Source organism: Diceros bicornis, chromosome 29 (genome assembly GCF_020826845.1).
Source record: "Diceros bicornis minor isolate mBicDic1 chromosome 29, mDicBic1.mat.cur, whole genome shotgun sequence".
NCBI lineage: Eukaryota > Metazoa > Chordata > Mammalia > Perissodactyla > Rhinocerotidae > Diceros > Diceros bicornis.
The window spans coordinates 674,144-691,327 of NC_080768.1; positions in this window are offsets into that span (position 1 = coordinate 674,144).

Consider the following 17,184-nt stretch of genomic DNA (forward strand, 5'->3'; position numbering starts at 1 on the left):
TTTTGCTGAGGAAGACCAGCTCTGAGCTAACATCTATTGCCAATCCTCCTCTTTTTTTTCCCCCCAAAGCCCCAGTAGATAGTTGTATGTCATAGTTGCACATCCTTCTAGTTGCTGTACGTGGGACGCGGCCTCAGCATGGCCGGAGAAGCGGTGCGTCGGTGCGCACCCGGGATCCGAACCTGGGCTGCCAGTAGCAGAGCGCGCACACTTAACCGCTAAGCCACGGGGCCGGCCCATGCACAGACCTTTCTGAGTGGTTCTTTATCAGACTCCCCTCAAATCACCTAGATGGTATCAGTGATTCTGCTGGGACCTTGGCGGATACATACCGATATCATAATAATGTTGATAAAAAACCCTGTGACATTTGTGACACAAAACTGAGTCTTTACGTCCTGTGAAATGTCTTTAGGAAACAAAGACACTGGGTTTTAATTTAGAGCAGGGTTCTTAACTTGAGGTGCAGGGACCCCTCAAGGGGTTAGCGGGTAAGAACATGTCGCCCTGTGAGCTCGGATGGGAAACAAACTGTCTTTGTTTTCAGCAGCTTCTGATTGGAATTTAGCATTCTCTTTAGTTATCAATGTAGGCAGCAAACCTCAGCACAGTTAATAGCACTGTCACCTGTCACCGAGAAAGACGGCAGATATTTTCATGGCACATCACTGTTGTTGCATTATCTGTGGGTGGTAAGTCCATCAGTGCTTTGAAATTAGTGTCAATACCTACTGCTACGTTATTTAAACTAATATGTTAATAAACCTCCTATATTATTACATCATGATTAAAAATACTTGATTTAGTCAATTTCAATATAACTGTTTTGTGTGTATATTATCACGTACATTTACAAACATTGTTCTGAAAATGTGTCTGTAGGCTTTTGTAGTAGCTCATGGCATTTGCTCATTCACCCACCTAACTGTTTGGATGGACTACCAGGAAGTGTGTAGACAGTTACCTGTTATCAGTGGCAATGGGTAGGAGGGCGTGTGGATTTCCCGTTCATTTAACAAAGTTTACTGGGCACCTTCTGTAGGCCACATGCCCCAGCAGATATGCACACTGTGCTGGGGGCTGCGATCTGTCACTGTTACGGGGGCTGCTTGTTTGCTGGGTGACAGACAGTGCTAGTGGCCCCACGCATCTCTCTCTAAACTTTGCTTGTACCGGAGGTGTCTCTATTACTGTCCTTCTTTTATTATGGAGGACACTGAGCCTTAGAAAGATCCAATGACCTTCTCAAGGTCACTCAGCGGGTGAGTGGAGGAGCTGGGATACGGAGCCGGTCGGCTTTGGCTCCAAACCTAAGCTCCTACTGCTGTGCTGTGCTGTTCATGAGGTCAGCACACAAACACACTCTCTCCCAACCAGCCACAGGATTTTGCTTTGGAGTAAAGCCTACACTCAGCTGTCAATGTGTGTGTGCTGAGATTCTGGGAATCTACACACTTGAAGCTAAAATTGACACATTGCAATTTAAGGATTTGACTTGATGGGATAATAAAATTGCCTTTCTCTCCCACCTTACTCTCTGTCCCATTGAACACATCTACCTGTGTCTCAGAGATTGAGCAGAAGGAACTATTGATGGGACCTGGGCTTTGTCATCAGCTTCCTTTGCCTCTGTGCTGCATGTAACAAAGTCATTATCACTGTATAGTGAGGACATCATCAACTGTAATAAGGTCACCATCACCGTATAGTGAAGACACCATCACGATATAGTGAGGACACCATCCCCATACAGTGAAGTCACCATCACCCTATAGTGAAGACACCATCCCCATATAATGAAGACACGATCATGATATAGTGAGGACACCATCACCCTACAGTGAAGTCACCATCCCCGTACAGTGATGACAACATCCCCATTACAGTGAAGACAACATCCCCATACAGTGATGACAACATCCCCATACAGTGACGAGACCATCATGATATAGTGAGGACGCCATAACCCTACAGTTAAGACACCATCCCCATATAACGAAGACACCATCACCCTACAGTGAAGATACCATTGCGATATAGTGAGGACACCATCACCATACAGTGAAGACACCATCCCCATATAATGAAGATACCATCGCGATATAGTGAGGACACCATCACCATACAGTGAAGACACCATCCCCATATAACGAAGACACCGTCACCCTCAGTGAAGACACCATCCCCATATAGTGAAGACACCATCACCCTACAGTGAAGACAACATCAGCAAGTGTAAAGTTACCATCGCCTCATGCCAGGAGTCTTGGATCAGCTTTTCTTGCCTGTTCTTGAGCCTCTAGCAGGAAGAAGGAAGAGCAATGGCAACTCCAGTCAAACCATCATGATACTTCTCTCTGTCTTCTCTCTGTTCACTGGCTGTAGATTTTAATGAATTGTCAGCTTCATTCTACTTAAGATTCCTTGTGTCAGTTTCATCTTTCTCCTGCCAACTTAATTGACTGGCTGCCTGTGATGAATAAGCAAATCAAAATCCTCAACTTCTTAGGCTCTAATATAAATTACAGACAGAACATTATGTTCTTGGAAACAGTGTTTGTACTGATTATATTACTACTGTCGCGTTAGCAACTTTGCTAGTTCCACAGTTTCATAAAGGATAAAATATCCACCAAAACCCAGTGTTGCTGTGTGTGCTCATGGGTTAGTGTTCCCTTGGGGTACTGAAGTGACACACTTACTAATGTAGATCCACTGTTGCATTATGAAAGGGTTTCACTTCACTCTGTGATGTTTCCACGTGTGAATCCACTGAGTGGTTCAAGTGTTTCCACCACAGATATTTGTGAAACTTGCTGAGTGTGTGGACTGGGTGCTGGGCACTGGGTCTTCAGACTCAGATAAGATGCAGTTGAAAAGTCTTTGGGGAGATGGGCTTAATGGTGACACATTGAATAATTATACATAAGTGCTATAAAGAAGAAATTCAGCGCTTAGAGGTTTTGTCATAGCTGAGTGCTGAAGCTTGAGTACAATGCTTCATTCAGCGGTGTCTCGGGGTCCCCAGGAACACCCCCAGGTTCGGTGGTCCACTGGGAGGACTTGCAGGACTCAGCACATAGTGATACTCATGGCTACAATTTATTACAGCAAAGGGACATTCTCCGGTGGCTTAAGTGTTTGCCATGCTGTCACATTTCATGCTGCTCCCTCCTCCATGCCTGAGCACAGGCAGGCTTTCTGTTGTGTTGTGTTGTGTTGAGAGCAACAAGCCTGTTCTGGCCTCAGGGCTTTTGTGCTTTCTCACTCCTCTGCCTAGAATGACGTTCACTGCGTGTTTTAGTTTGTTGGGGCTGCTATAACAACGTATGACACCCTGAATGGCCTCAAACATCAGAAATCTATTGTCTCACTGTTCTGAAGGCGTGAAGTCCAAGATCAGGGTGCCATCCGGGGTGGTTCCTCTTGAGGGCTTTGCGGGAGGGACCTCTCCTTTGCTTGTAGACAGCTGTCTTCTCTCTGTATCTCTTTACATCTTGTTCCCTCCGCACATGTCTGTCTCTGTGTCCAAATTTCCCCTTTTTATAAGGACTCCAGTCATATTGGATTAGAGTTCACCCTAATGACCTCATTTTAACTTGATTATCTCTGTGAAGACCCTATGTCCGAATAAGGTCACATTCAAGTATTAGGGGTTAAGACTTCAACGTACTTTAGGTAGGAGGAACACATGTCAACCCATAACACCACGTTTTGAGCATTGTCTTTATAGTGCCTCTGTTCTGCGCTGACTTAGGTGCTCCACTAGCAGGATGTGTATGTTTTGGGCTGTACTATATGCCTAACACCTAACACTGGGGCTCAAATCTAGTATGAACTCCAGAAATGTTTGTTGAATGAATGAATGACTAAAAAGGAGTGACCCGAGAGGTAGAAGGAGAACCAGGAGGTTGGCATATGAGGAAGCCAAGAGAAGAGAGCTTCAAGAAGGTAGAGAAGCATATCACTGCCTCATATTATAGACACATCAGGAAGGAGGATAATAAAATGTCTGTCAGATGGGTGCCATAGAGGTCATGGGGACATTTCAGGTGCCTGAGCGTAAAGACAGGTTTCATTTGGTTGGGTATGGAATGGGACATAAGTTACTAATTTTTGACACCTACAGAACAAGTTGGGCACTTATCCCAAGTATTGGAGGCTGGTTCTACATTTGAAAATCAATTACTCTAATCCATCATGTTAGCAGACCAAAGAAGAAAAGTCATATTATCCTATCAATAGTTGTGGAAAAAGCATTTGACAGAATCCGATATCTAATTATGAGAAAAACTCTGAGCAAACTGGGAATACAGGGGAACTTCCTCACTAGATAAAGAAAATCTACAAGGACCCCGCAACTGACATCATACTCAATGGTGACAAACTAGGTCCTTTTCCTCTAAGATCAAGAACAAGGGAAGGATGTCTCCTCTCTCTGCTCCTTTTCAACTCCACAGTGGAATTCCTGGCTAATGCAGTACAACAAGGAAAGGCAATGAAAGGTATACAGATTGGGAAGGAAGAAATAAAACTGTCTTTGTTTGAGATGACATGTTTGTTTATGTAGAAAATCACAAAGAACCAACCAGAAAACCTCTCAGAACTAGTAAGCGCTTACAGCAAGGTTGCAGAATACAAGATTAATATATAAAAGTGAATTGCTTTCTTATATCCCAGAAATGAACAATTGGAATTTGAAATTAAAAAAAAAAATTTATCTTAGCACCAAAAAATGAAATGCTTAGGTAAAAATCTAACAAAATATATACAAGATCTATATGAGGATAACTACAAAACTCTGATGAAAGATATCAAAGAACTAAATAAATGGAGAAATGTTCCATGTTCATGGATAGGAAGACTCAGTATTGTTAAGATGTCAGTTTTTCACAACTTGATCTACAGAGTCATTGCAGTTCCAGTCAAAATACACGCAAGTTATTTTATGAATATCAACAAACTGATTCTAAAGTTTATATGGAAAGGCAGAAGATGCAAAATAACCAACACAGTAATGAAGGAGAAGAACAAAGTCAGAGGACTGACACTATAGACCTTCAGGACTTACTATAACTACAGCTTCAGTGATCTAGAGAGTGGAGTGTTGGTGAAAGAATAGACAGATTGATGCAACAGAATAGAGAGCCCGGAAATGGACCTAGGTAAATATACTTAACTGATCTTTGGCAAAGTAGCAAAAGCAATACAATGGAGCAAAGCAAATGGTGCTGGAACAACTGGACGTCCATGTGCAAAAAAAAATGAATCTAGACACATACTTACATCCTTCACAAAAACTAACTCAAAATGGACCACAGACCTAAAAGTAAAATGCAAAACTATACAAATCCTGGACGATAACATAGAAAATCTAGATGACTTGGGTATGGTGATGACTTTTTAGATTCAACACCAAAGGTGTGATCCATGAAAGGAAGAATTGAAAAGCTGGACTTGATTAAAATAAAAAACTTCTGCTCTGTGAAAGACAATGTTAAGAGAACAAAAAGACAAGCCATAGAATGGGAGAAAATATTTGCAAAAGACATATCTGATAAATTATTAGTATCTAAAATATACAAAGAATTCTGAAAACTCAACAATATAAAAACAACTCAATTTAAAAATGAGCAAGGTACTTGAATGGATACCTCACCAAAGAAGAAATACATAGATAAAAATCTAAAACATATCTGTATACAGATGGCAAATAGGTGTATGAAAAGAAGTTCAACATCATGTGTCATTAGGGAATTGCAAATTAAAAAACAGTGAGATACTACCACACACCTATTAGAATGGCCAAATCCAGAACACTGACAACACCAAATGATGGCAAGGGTGTGGAGCAACACACTCTCTCATTGCTACTGGGAATGCAAAATGGAACACTCGTTTTGGCACTTGAACAGTTTCTTTAAAAACTCACCATCTTACCATTTGATCCCAAAAACATGCTTCTTGGTATTTACCCAAATGAGTTGAAAACTTACCTCCACACAAACTTGCACACAGATGTTTATGGCAGTTTTCATTCATCATTACCAAAACTTGGAAGCAACCAAGATGTCCTTTAATAGATAAATGGATAAACAAACAAAGTCCATAGTAGATCTATACTATGGACTATATTGCTCAGTGCAAAAAAAAAAAAAAAAAAAAAAAAAAAAACGGGCTATCAAGCCATGAAAAGTCCTACATATGTATGATTCCAACTATATGACTCTTTCTGGAAAAGGCAAAACTATGGAGACGGTAAAAAGATCAGTGGGTGCCAGGGGCTGGGGGTGCTTTTAAGTCAGTAAAACTATTCTGTATGGTACAATAATAGTGGATACAGGACATTGTAAGTTTATCAAAACCCACGTAGAACTCTGTAACAAAAAGGGTGAACGTTAATGTGAACTGTGGACTGCAGTTAATAATAATATATCAATATTGGCTCAGCAGTTGTAACAAATGTTCCACACTGACACAAGATATTAATAAAGGGAAACTGGGAGGGGGAGGAAGGGGTTATATGTTAACTCTTGTACTTTCTTTTCAGTTTTTTGTAAGCCTAAGACTACTCTAAAAAATAAAATCTATTTATTTGAAAAATGAGTTTACACACTTATTTTATTGTCACCAAAAAACTGAGAGGTGGACAGACCTGTGTTTGGATGATAGTCAGTACCTTGCCTGTAGAGCTAATTAGTGGCAGGACTTGGGGTTTGAACAAAGGTCACCTGACTTCAGGTCTCAGTACATTTTCTACAACACAGAAATTAATTAGCTAATTGCCTCATGGCATGAGTGTTGTGGCTGAAAATTACTTTCTTGGAAATGTAAGTCTTGTGATGCTTCTGCCTTCTTGGCATCAGCACACAGGACTGCCCTTAGTGAAGAGCTGCATTGACAAAGGACTGAAACATTCTTAGAATTCTGGAGTTTCTCTGTGTTCGCTGTGGCGTACGGTTCTCATCCAGGGTCCAGTTGTCCAAGTAGTGAGAGAGAGTAGAGTGAGACGGATGACGGATGCCCGTGTGGGAAGGATGCTGCGCTGCAGGTGAGATGGAAGACTTGGTTATGTTACAAACAAAACCCTGGAAAGAGGGGCTTCAAACAGCTTCTCATAGTACGTCTAATATTGAGGTTGTACTTTTTTTGCAGCTTTTTAGTGTTAATGGTGATTAAAAAAGTAGATTAAAATTATTGTTAGCCAAGAGGGTTTCTTTACGTACTAAATTTGGTTTTTGTTTTATGTCAGTTCCCAATTAAAGTAGTAATTGGGAAATAAAGAAATAAAACCAAGGAGGATAAGTGTTTCTGGATTGTTGGTCTTTTTGCCCTTTTGCTGTGGATTCTATAATGGCTTGGAGGAGTTTTTCATTGTTCTTGTAGGAGCACTAACCACAACATTTCAAGTGTGACCTTTGTTATGTAGATTTTCAAATCCACTGGTTAGAAATTAGAGTGGAGTTCTGGGATGACTTCCCAGGTTTTGCAGGAAACTCACTTTAATTACCAATAACTCGTTGCTGCTGCCAACTCTACTGATATTATCAAACTGCAAATCTACTTGCCTGTTTGCTGCGGCTTAAAAATAAAGACAGTGCTGTACTTCAGAGGCATCTCAGGACTCTCTGTCTATTTATCACCTTGTCTTTTCCATCCTGGTGGAGTAAATATTCCTCGTCGTGGACTGAATAGCTTCATAAGACTCGTAGTGGGCCTGTAAAGGGTCTGTGTTTCTCAGGAAACCATTGACTCCCTCTGCTGAGACTCAGTGATTGAATTCAGGTGAATGAGTATGCCTTCTTTTTTTTTCAATTCTTAACCTATCACCCTGTGTTTAAACCATTTTTCTCTTTTATTTCTTTGCAAAAATATAAACATGACGGATGTTCATTCACTCTTTTGTTCATTTACTCCACAAATATTTCTTTGTCACGTGATGTCACGGGCATGCGTCTGGATGATACCCGGCAGGTCAATCCCTGCTTAACGTCTAGTTGGTGAGAGAGACAAAGAATGAGTAAACGAATAATGATAGAATATTATGCACAGTAGTAATTTCTATGAAGAAAATATAAAATAGGAGAGGGGGGAGAGTGTTGGGGCATTATCCTAGACAAGACGACCTCTCTTGGGAGGTGATGTTGACGGGGACCTGGGTGAGGTGAGGAGAGAGCCTGGGATCTTTTGTGGTGGCTGAATATTCCAGACAACGGGAACCACAGGGGCAAAGGCCCTGAGGTGGGATCCTGTGTGACATGGCCAAAGAGCAGTTAGAGCAAAGGGAGCAAGGGGGAGGTGGCCTGGGGGCCAGATGGGCAGAGGGAAAGATGCTGAGTCTTGTTCTCGTTTTAATGGGCAGCTGCTGGCAGTCTGTGGGCCAGGGGTGCAGTCTCATTCAAATTTGGCAGTATCCCTTGGTCTTTCTGTGGAGATTAGGGACTGTAGCAGAATGAGCAGGGGGGCCAGACAGCAGCCGTGGCCATGATCCGGGGGAGAGGCCGTGGTTTAGAGCAGGTGAGGGTGGGGAGGTGGTGGAGACAGGGTTCCGTTCTGGGTGCCTCTTGAATTTAGTGGTGAGTTAATAGGATGTGGATGTGGGAGGAAGAGCATGGTCAAGGGTGACTCGGGGTGTTGGCCTGAGAACTGGGTAAATGGTGCACCACCCACTGGATTACCTTCATTTATGAGTTTCCTGTGTCACCTTCTGAGGGCTCCCATGTCAGAACCTGGGTTCCAGGTGGACAGCCCACCCTCCCCTCACCCCGCTTTGCACGTGGTGTTTCCTCTGCAGGCAGTGGTTGCTTCCCATCTTTCACTTGACAAATCTCGCCTCTTTTTTAAGGTTCAACTGAAAACTCATCTTTATAAGAGTGCCCTGATGCTGTTTATCTCCATCTTCTCCCTAACGGAACATCTGTTGGAGCATTTGTTTTAACCACTTAAGTCCCCCTCTCTGCACAGACCTCTAAGTGCCTGGAGGGCCAGGTGCCCTCGGTGCCCAGCAGACAACAGACCCCTGGCTGTTGAGAAACTCTTCCTTAGCTGCAAAGTCAGGGTGTTGATGTTCTGACATCAGGTTTTATCTGAATAAAATGCTTTTATAAAGCATTCTTCTATTTATGTGCAGTTAATTCTTAAGCCGTTAATATTGATGTACTATTTTCTTCATTTTATTATGAACTATTTCAAGTGCACACTTACACATAGAGAACCATATAATGCTCACCACTCTGTCACTCCTCATGTTTATTAAATCTTAACATCATGCCAAATAAGCTTCATACATCCTTTTTCTAAGACATAGAGCGTTACGGATGCTATTCCTCGAGGATCCTTTATACTGTCCTCAGTTCCATACTCCCTTCCCACCCTGGAACTAGTCTCCATCATGCATCTGGTATCATTCTAGGCATGTTTTTATCACAGGTGACATATTTTAGCATCCATAAATAATATGTAGGGTTGTTTGCACGTGTGTGCAGGTGGGATTTTATTCGTATGGATGCGTTGAGCCTTAAGTGTTAAACTGCTGCATGGTTATTGCAGTGTTGAGAATGACTCCATTTATCCTTCCTCAGGTTGATGGGGATTGAATTGAGGTTGCTTCCAGAGTCTTCAGGGTTAGAGCTGTGCTGCTATGAATAGTCCTGCATGTCTCCTCGGGTCGAAGAACAGTGTTTCACTTAGGCTGTGGTTCTCAAAGTGGGGTCCCAGGTCCAGCAGCATCAGCATCATCTGGGAGCTTATTAGAAATAAGTTGGGCCCTGCTCCAGAGCTCCCAAATCAGAAACTTGGGTATTGAGGCCAGAAATCTGGGTTTTAACAAGACCCCAAGTGATTCTGATCTGAGCTTGAATTTGAGAACCTGCTCTAGGATATGTGTTGAGTGAAATCTCTGTGTTGTAGGCCAAGAGAATCTTCAACTTCACTTTATTTTCAATTTGATGTAAAATGTGGTATACCCTCGTTATCATTGTATGATGATTCCTTCTACTTCACATTCTCACTGAACAATTGCTACTGTCAGACTTTAATTTTTGGCATTCCGAAGGCCGTGGGATAGCCTCATTGTATTTTTCTGTTTGTTTGTTCACAAGTCCTTGATTACTAATGAGATTGCATGTATTTTTCTAAGGTTTGTTGACTCTTCATGTTTCCTTTTCTGTTAATTGCCTCTTTGTATCCTTGCTCATTTTTCTATTGTGTTGTTTGTCTTTTCCTAAGTATTTTGTAGATATTCTTTATATATTCAAGATACTAATCCTTTATCAGCTATGACTTGTTTTGTAATCTGTTTTACAGTGTCTTCTGTCTTGCATATGTTTGAAAATGTTAATTTTAGTTAAATTTTAAAATCTACTTTCTGTTCTGTAGTTTATGATTTTGATTTCACTTTAGAATGCCTTCTATACCTTGATATGATAAAGGTTGCCAATTATTTTCTTCCAAAGGTTTTAGAGTTTACATTTCATTTTTACATAATTTTTCACCTAGAATTGTTTTTTTGGGTATGGAGTGAGATAGAAATCTAATTTTACTTTTATTTCTTTTACTTTTTTTTTTTTTTTTTGGTGAGGAAGTTTCGTCCTGAGCTAACATCTGTGCCCATCTTCCTCTATTTTGTGTGTGGGTCACTGTCACAGCATGGCTGATGAGTAGTGTAGGTCTGCTCCTGGGATCTGAAGCTGCGAACCCCAGGAAGCGGAGCACGCCGAACTCAGCCACTGTGCCACTGGGTGGGCCCCTCTAATTTTAGTTTTTAATATGGATAGTCTGTTTTTCCAATCAGTCAACTTCTCCTTAACCTGAAATATATCACCGTTATATGTCAAGTTTCCACACCAGTATGGGTCTATTCCAGAGCTCTCTGTTTTGTCTCCCTGGTGTATTTATTAAAACATTTGGCAATAATTCTCTTTATTAATTATTATGCCTTTAACACAAAATACCTGGTAGAGTATGTCTCCCCATCTTGTTCTTTTAAAAATTATTTTAATTATTGGAGGCCTTTTACTTTTCCACATGAAAACTGCTTATCAAGTTTCCGAGAACACTCATGAGATTTTGATTCAAATCAGTTTGAATTTATAGATTAATTAATGGAGAACTGATAGCTGTACCATATTTAGTTTTCTCTATTGCAAGCACAGTATCTCTTTCCATGTATTCAGGATTTCTTTGATGCTCTAAATAATGTTTTTTATTTTCTCCACTTGGATTTTGGATATCCTTGGTCAGGTTTATACTTAGAAAAGTGTCTTATTGTTTTAGCTCCTGTTGTGAATGGGATTATTTTCAATCTGTTGCCTATTCTCGTTGGCTCCTCCTCTTGTGTGTGTGCACTCTGGAGTTTCTATTATTGATTTAGTGCCCAGCAATCCTGGCAACTATCACAGTTTGTCAGTAGATTCTCTTGTATCTTCCATATGGCTTGTCATATTATCTGCGAAATAAATTTTATCTCTTTGTGTCCATATTTTTGTATTAACTTTGTAGTCTATTAATTTTTTTTGTTGTCTAGAAGATTTTCTTTCTCGTTTTTAGTTAATATATAGACAACTGAGAGGAAGAAATTGGCCACTTGCACTTATTTGTGTGTATGTGGACCAGGATTTCCATGGTACTAAAGTTGTCTTGCTCCCTGGAGGCAACATTTATAACCAAAATAATCTTTATGCTCAAAGTTAATTTATAAAGGAGCTGAAAAGGAAAGGAAAAATGAAATGCTGGCACTTAATTCATGACTCTTACTCATACCGTAGTTATAGGTTTGAACATAAATGCTTCTCTAGTCACACTTGCAATAGAATTTCTAAATACTTGTGTAAGAAGTTTGAAGTTTTAATACTAAATCTGATTTGGACGTGTTTTTTTAAGAACAAGTATTTCTTGTATCCATAGCTCCTAGCGTAGTTCTTGATGCATAGCAGGTATTGTTGAATGAGAGAATAAATGAAGAAGGAGATTCAAAGATGGTTGATCTGCTTTTATTCTAAACAGAAATTTTGCAAACCTGGTACCTTTTTTTTTTTTTTTTTAAAGATTTTATTTATTTATTTTTTCCCCCAAAGCCCCAGCAGATAGTTGTATGTCATAGCTGCACATCCTTCTAGTTGCTGTATGTGGGACACAGCCTCAGCATGGCTGGAGAAGCGGTGCGTCGGTGCACGCCCGGAATCCGAACCCGGGCCGCCAGCAGCGGAGTGCGTGCACTTAACCGCTAAGCCACTGGGCCGGCCCAAACCTGGTGCCTTTTAATATGAAATCAAATGTAGAATTCTAAACAAGCTGGGAAATTATTCAGAACAGTACAAGAACTGTATTTGACAGTTTTAACCATAGCAGTCATTTATTGAAAGTATCGACACAGCAAGCCTGATAAGTATTCCATTGATACTTGCTCAGAGATAGAGCAGCATTTGCTCATTATTTGTGTCATTGGAACAGTTGGACGCATCTGCCCTCCAACTGGAAATGTGTTTGCTGGTGGATGCTTTTCTGTTTTTGCCAAGAGATTATTCTCTGCTGATAATTCACATGCCGTTTTATTCCTCAGATAATACTTTGTGGCTCAGTGTAAATAAATGCAAATTATCTTTTTTGAAATCATCAGGAAATTATTTCAAAAGGCAGTTATGTATAAATTCTCATCCCACCAACTGTTTAGATTGGCAGACTTTTGAAAGAAATTCCATCCTTCTGCATCAATGTTTTCAACACCGTTTTCTGTAATTCTCCTGAAATATATGCAGAAACAATAATTTCATAGTTTCATGAACTTATCATGATTGTGGCTCTTCTGGTAGATCTAAATATAATTGAATTTGAAATAAATTAAAACCTATCTTTTGAGTATTGCTTGAACTGTGGAATCTCTGACACATGGATGCTGAGGGGCAGAGCTGTTGAGAATCAACTAGCCCGTTTCCACCGACAACCCGAGTATCAGCTGAGGACAAAGCATTGTCTTATGGGCTAGAGAAGATTCTACACCTAAGCTAGAGAAGAAATAAGCCAAAGGCAAGGTGTCACCCCTGTGGACATTCTGACCAAGGCCAGAAGCACTGTGTCCTGTGGCTGACTGGTCCTCTCTTGGGTGTCTTGGAGAGAGCACTGGACATCAGAAGCATTGGGCTCAAGTTTTGTTCCTGGAAATAACTGTGTGGCCCTGGGAAATTCGCTTAATTCTTCCTCCTCCTCAGTTTCTTCATCTGTAAACTAAGTGGCTTAGAATAGACCACGTCCAGGGTTGCTTCAAAATCCACATTTTTTGAGTCAAACATGGAAGCGATTGACTCTGAAGCCTCAGCTTTTCAAATGGTGATTTTTCAGTCCCCAGAAGCTGGTGTCAACACGCGCATATAGGACTGTGAGTGGTGTCTGGTCTCAACATTATTTGATATTCCACTTATCAGCGTATATAGCTGATCAGCAAAATGGGGAAATTACTCAGAGCACTGTTCCAGTTACACAGAGAACATGGGTCGTTTGAGCATCGGAGTTGGTGTGTAGATCCCTTCAGATCTAGAGGCGTGACTGTGGCAGCAGAACTGCCTTCAGGTGTACACTTCTGGATCTCGCTGTGCCTCGTTATTTATAAGTTGTGTACGCGCCATTACATTAGAATGTGTGAGTCCGCTGAGGTTTATTTGGGGTGTTGGACTCGTGTTGCTCACAGAACGGTTATGGGACCAGTGGAATTCATGAGCAGAGTGGTCTTGGGACCTGAGTGGCCATCAGGGTGTGGACTTGCCCTCCCTCTTTGGCAGGGGCCACGGTTATCCAAGGATGTATTTTAACACCCATGTATTTTAATAGTTTTCTCTCTGGCCCAGTTCTAACTAATCCCCACGTCGCTGACTGAGTGGTTGACTGTCACACACTACAGATAATGATTAAATCCCTGAGAGTTCAGATTCGATGACCTTCAGCTCACCATGAAGAGTAATTTCTTAGTTCTCCTTTTGGTGTAGACAGAGACTATATCGCATTGTATTTCAGCATTCAGCTGGTGTCCACGTCTCTCAGAAATAAAATCTCGGAGTTCTGGAAAACACATGAGGTTGATCTGGTGGTTGCAGGAGACTCTTCAACCATTTTCAAGATGCTTTGATGCAATATTTTAACTTACTTTTTATTAAATTTATATATTTCCACTGATTGAGAGTTAGGAGCTATAAAATGTAGGATTCAAGGATGGCAGTCAAAGAATATTCCTTTCAATAAGGGTTTCACAATCATAAGATGGTGAGTGTTATCTGTGTTTTGGAAGCTCATGGCACTCACTGACAGCTAGCCGGGTCCTGCATAACACTGATAGTTTATTTATTTATTTATTATTATTATTATTTTTTGTGAGGAAGATTAGCCCTGACCTAATATCTGTTGCCAATCCTCCTCTTTTTTTGCTGAGGAAGACTGGCCCTGGGCTAACATCCGTGACCATCTTCCTCTACTTTATATGATACGCCACCACAGCATGGCTGGATGAGTGGTGTGTTGGTGTGCGCCAGGGATCCGAACCCTGGACCACTGCAGCAGAGCGCATGCACCCAACTGCCACGCCACCGGGCCGGCCTCATGATAGTTATTTTTTTAAAAGGCATCATTTAAAATAGTAAGACTATTTTAGGGGCTGGCCCCATGGCCTAGTGGTTAAGTTCGGTGTGCTCCGCTTTGGCGGCCCAGGTTCAGTTCCCTGGGCATGGACCTACACCACTTGGCGGCCATGCTGTGGCAGCGACCCACACACAAAATAGAGGAAGATTGGCACAGATGTTAGCTCAGGGTGAATTCTTCCTCAGCAAAAAAAAAAATAGTAAGACATTTTAAAATAAAAATTGATATCTATATTAGTCAATATTCTTGTCATTTATGATGATAAGACAAATTATACACCTGCTTCTTTTAACATCTCTTTTCTTCTTTGAAATTTTAAGTTGCATGTATTCCCCAGATACAGGAAAATTGGAAAATGGATTTAGGAATCTCAGATATAAACTTGTTGAAAATCTGAATCTTTTCTAGATGGAGTAACCTTGTATCCATTCTCAAAGCTGGAAATGGTAGGTCTTCAATATTCAGTTAACAGGTGAGATCCCTCTCCATATCTAATCTTATATATAACTGAAGGAACCACTTAAGGCATTGATGGGCTGGACCTGGCATACTGTGTGACCTCTTGGCCTCAGTTAATGGGCTGTCTCTAATCTCTTTGCTTCAGCTAAATTGGGGAATGGAAATTTCCCTTGGCGACCTCCCAGCTGTCACTGTTGGAGTCCAGTTAATACAGAGTGACATAGAGGAAAGTTATGGCCACTTCTAAATGCTGAGCCCATGTCTTGTGCTTTTATGTTAGCTTATGGCTGTTAAGATTGATTTTAAGATTGTGCTTTAAAGTTAGACTTTCTGGGGCTTTCTTGATTTGCACTATCAGTTCTACTTTCAGACTCCTGTTAAGCCTCGCACTTTTCCCTGTAGATCTGATGCTATTAATAGGTCTCAGGCCAAGTTTAGTGTGGACGCCCTGTGTGCGTCCACACTCGATCATTCTCCATCGGACTCTTCATCCTTTACTTTCCAAATTGCTCACCTCTCTGCAGCGTGGGTTTTTATATGCTATTTACTTGTGGGAAAAGATACAGTTTATAGCTAAATACGGCTTTAAGATCGTGGTGACAGCTTGCTTTCCTGAACAGTGTTCTCTTCTTTCTACAAAGCCTGCTGCTAATCTGCTTAGATGTGCATCTTTGAGCCATTTTCCCCATGGCAGGGACGGGCTTTCTGTGGTGTCTCCACGTCCTCGGCTGGTCTGCCTGCCCCTGCACCTGTTCTCTTGAGGAGAGATGTGCAGTCTGTGTGCATGTGGTAGGTACAGCTGTCTACTGCGTTCCCTTAAAATAAGAACATTCTTTTTCTTTCTGATCCTCTCTGTTCAATCTATAGTAAAAATAGGTTAAGGAGAATATTTAGCAGGGCACAATCTTCTAATCCATTGCTTTCATGAGTTTCTTCTTAATTTTCATGTGGAAGAAAAAATGTGATCTCAGGACAGTATTTTGGGGTATCTCATGTTTATTTAATTGCTTTATTTTAGGTCAATGACATTGGTAGGACAGAGTCCATCCGGCCTCCAGCATTCTTAGCCTATGGCAGTCAGTCCCCTTAAATACTTCCAGCGACTTGAAACCAGGAGCCTGATAAGGCTTCTCGTCCCACATTGTACCCAGATCTCTCTCACTGTATCTGTTCTGCCCAGTGGTGCTAATTCTGCTCTCTAGCGTTCCACACTTACTCCATTTCCTTTTCTCGTCATATATATCCAGGAAACATCTGTGGAGCGCCGACTGTGTGCTGGTGCCATGGGTAGATATCACTGACTGTGGGAGCTCAGGCCTTAGGAAGGATCTGGAAGGAGTTTGAGGACACCGTCTCCATCAGTCCTCCTCCTCTGGTTGAATACCCCAGTTTTTAATTCCTAGCCACATAAGATTGCTGCCCATCCTCCCCCCTTCTGGTAAACCCACCTCTCAAAGACCCAGTTTGTCAGTGAGTTCTGACAGGGCGTGTCTGGACAGGACCACAGCGCTGGGGGTGTCTCCTTTACAGCACAGGGACAACTGACTTCCGCTAACACAGCCTGTCCACACAGACGTGCAGTCAGCCAGCTGTGGCTTATCCTTAGCGAGCCTGTCGTGGGTTCTGATGATCATGACAGTGGCGTCTAAGTGTTTTTCCCAGACATTGTTAACTATGAGTGTCAAACTAATAAGTCCCATTCATCTCTGAAATCTACTGTTTCTTCCTTTCTATGAATCCACCTAGGATTTACCATTCTTATGTCTTCTGAATCTTTTCCTGTCCCTCGCGACTCTTCGGGAGAACCTGCTCAGAGGTGATTTTTCCTGTTGCTTCAGTGCACCACAGTTGAATTTGTGGGTCTTGAGAGTTTTCACAATCTCAGCGGTCTGGCGCTGTGACTTCTCCTTTACACATCGCTTGCTTCCGTCTCCAGCATGGAGGTCTTCTCCCTACAGATGGGACTGATGCAAAGGAGGAGTCGAGACTTGCCCTCTGCCCTCTGGTCATCTGTGAGTTGTCTAACTGTAACTCCAACTTGTGTACTGTTTACCTGCCGTCAGTACAGGTAAAGCGACCTTGAATGCTGGGTTCAAAGGCAGA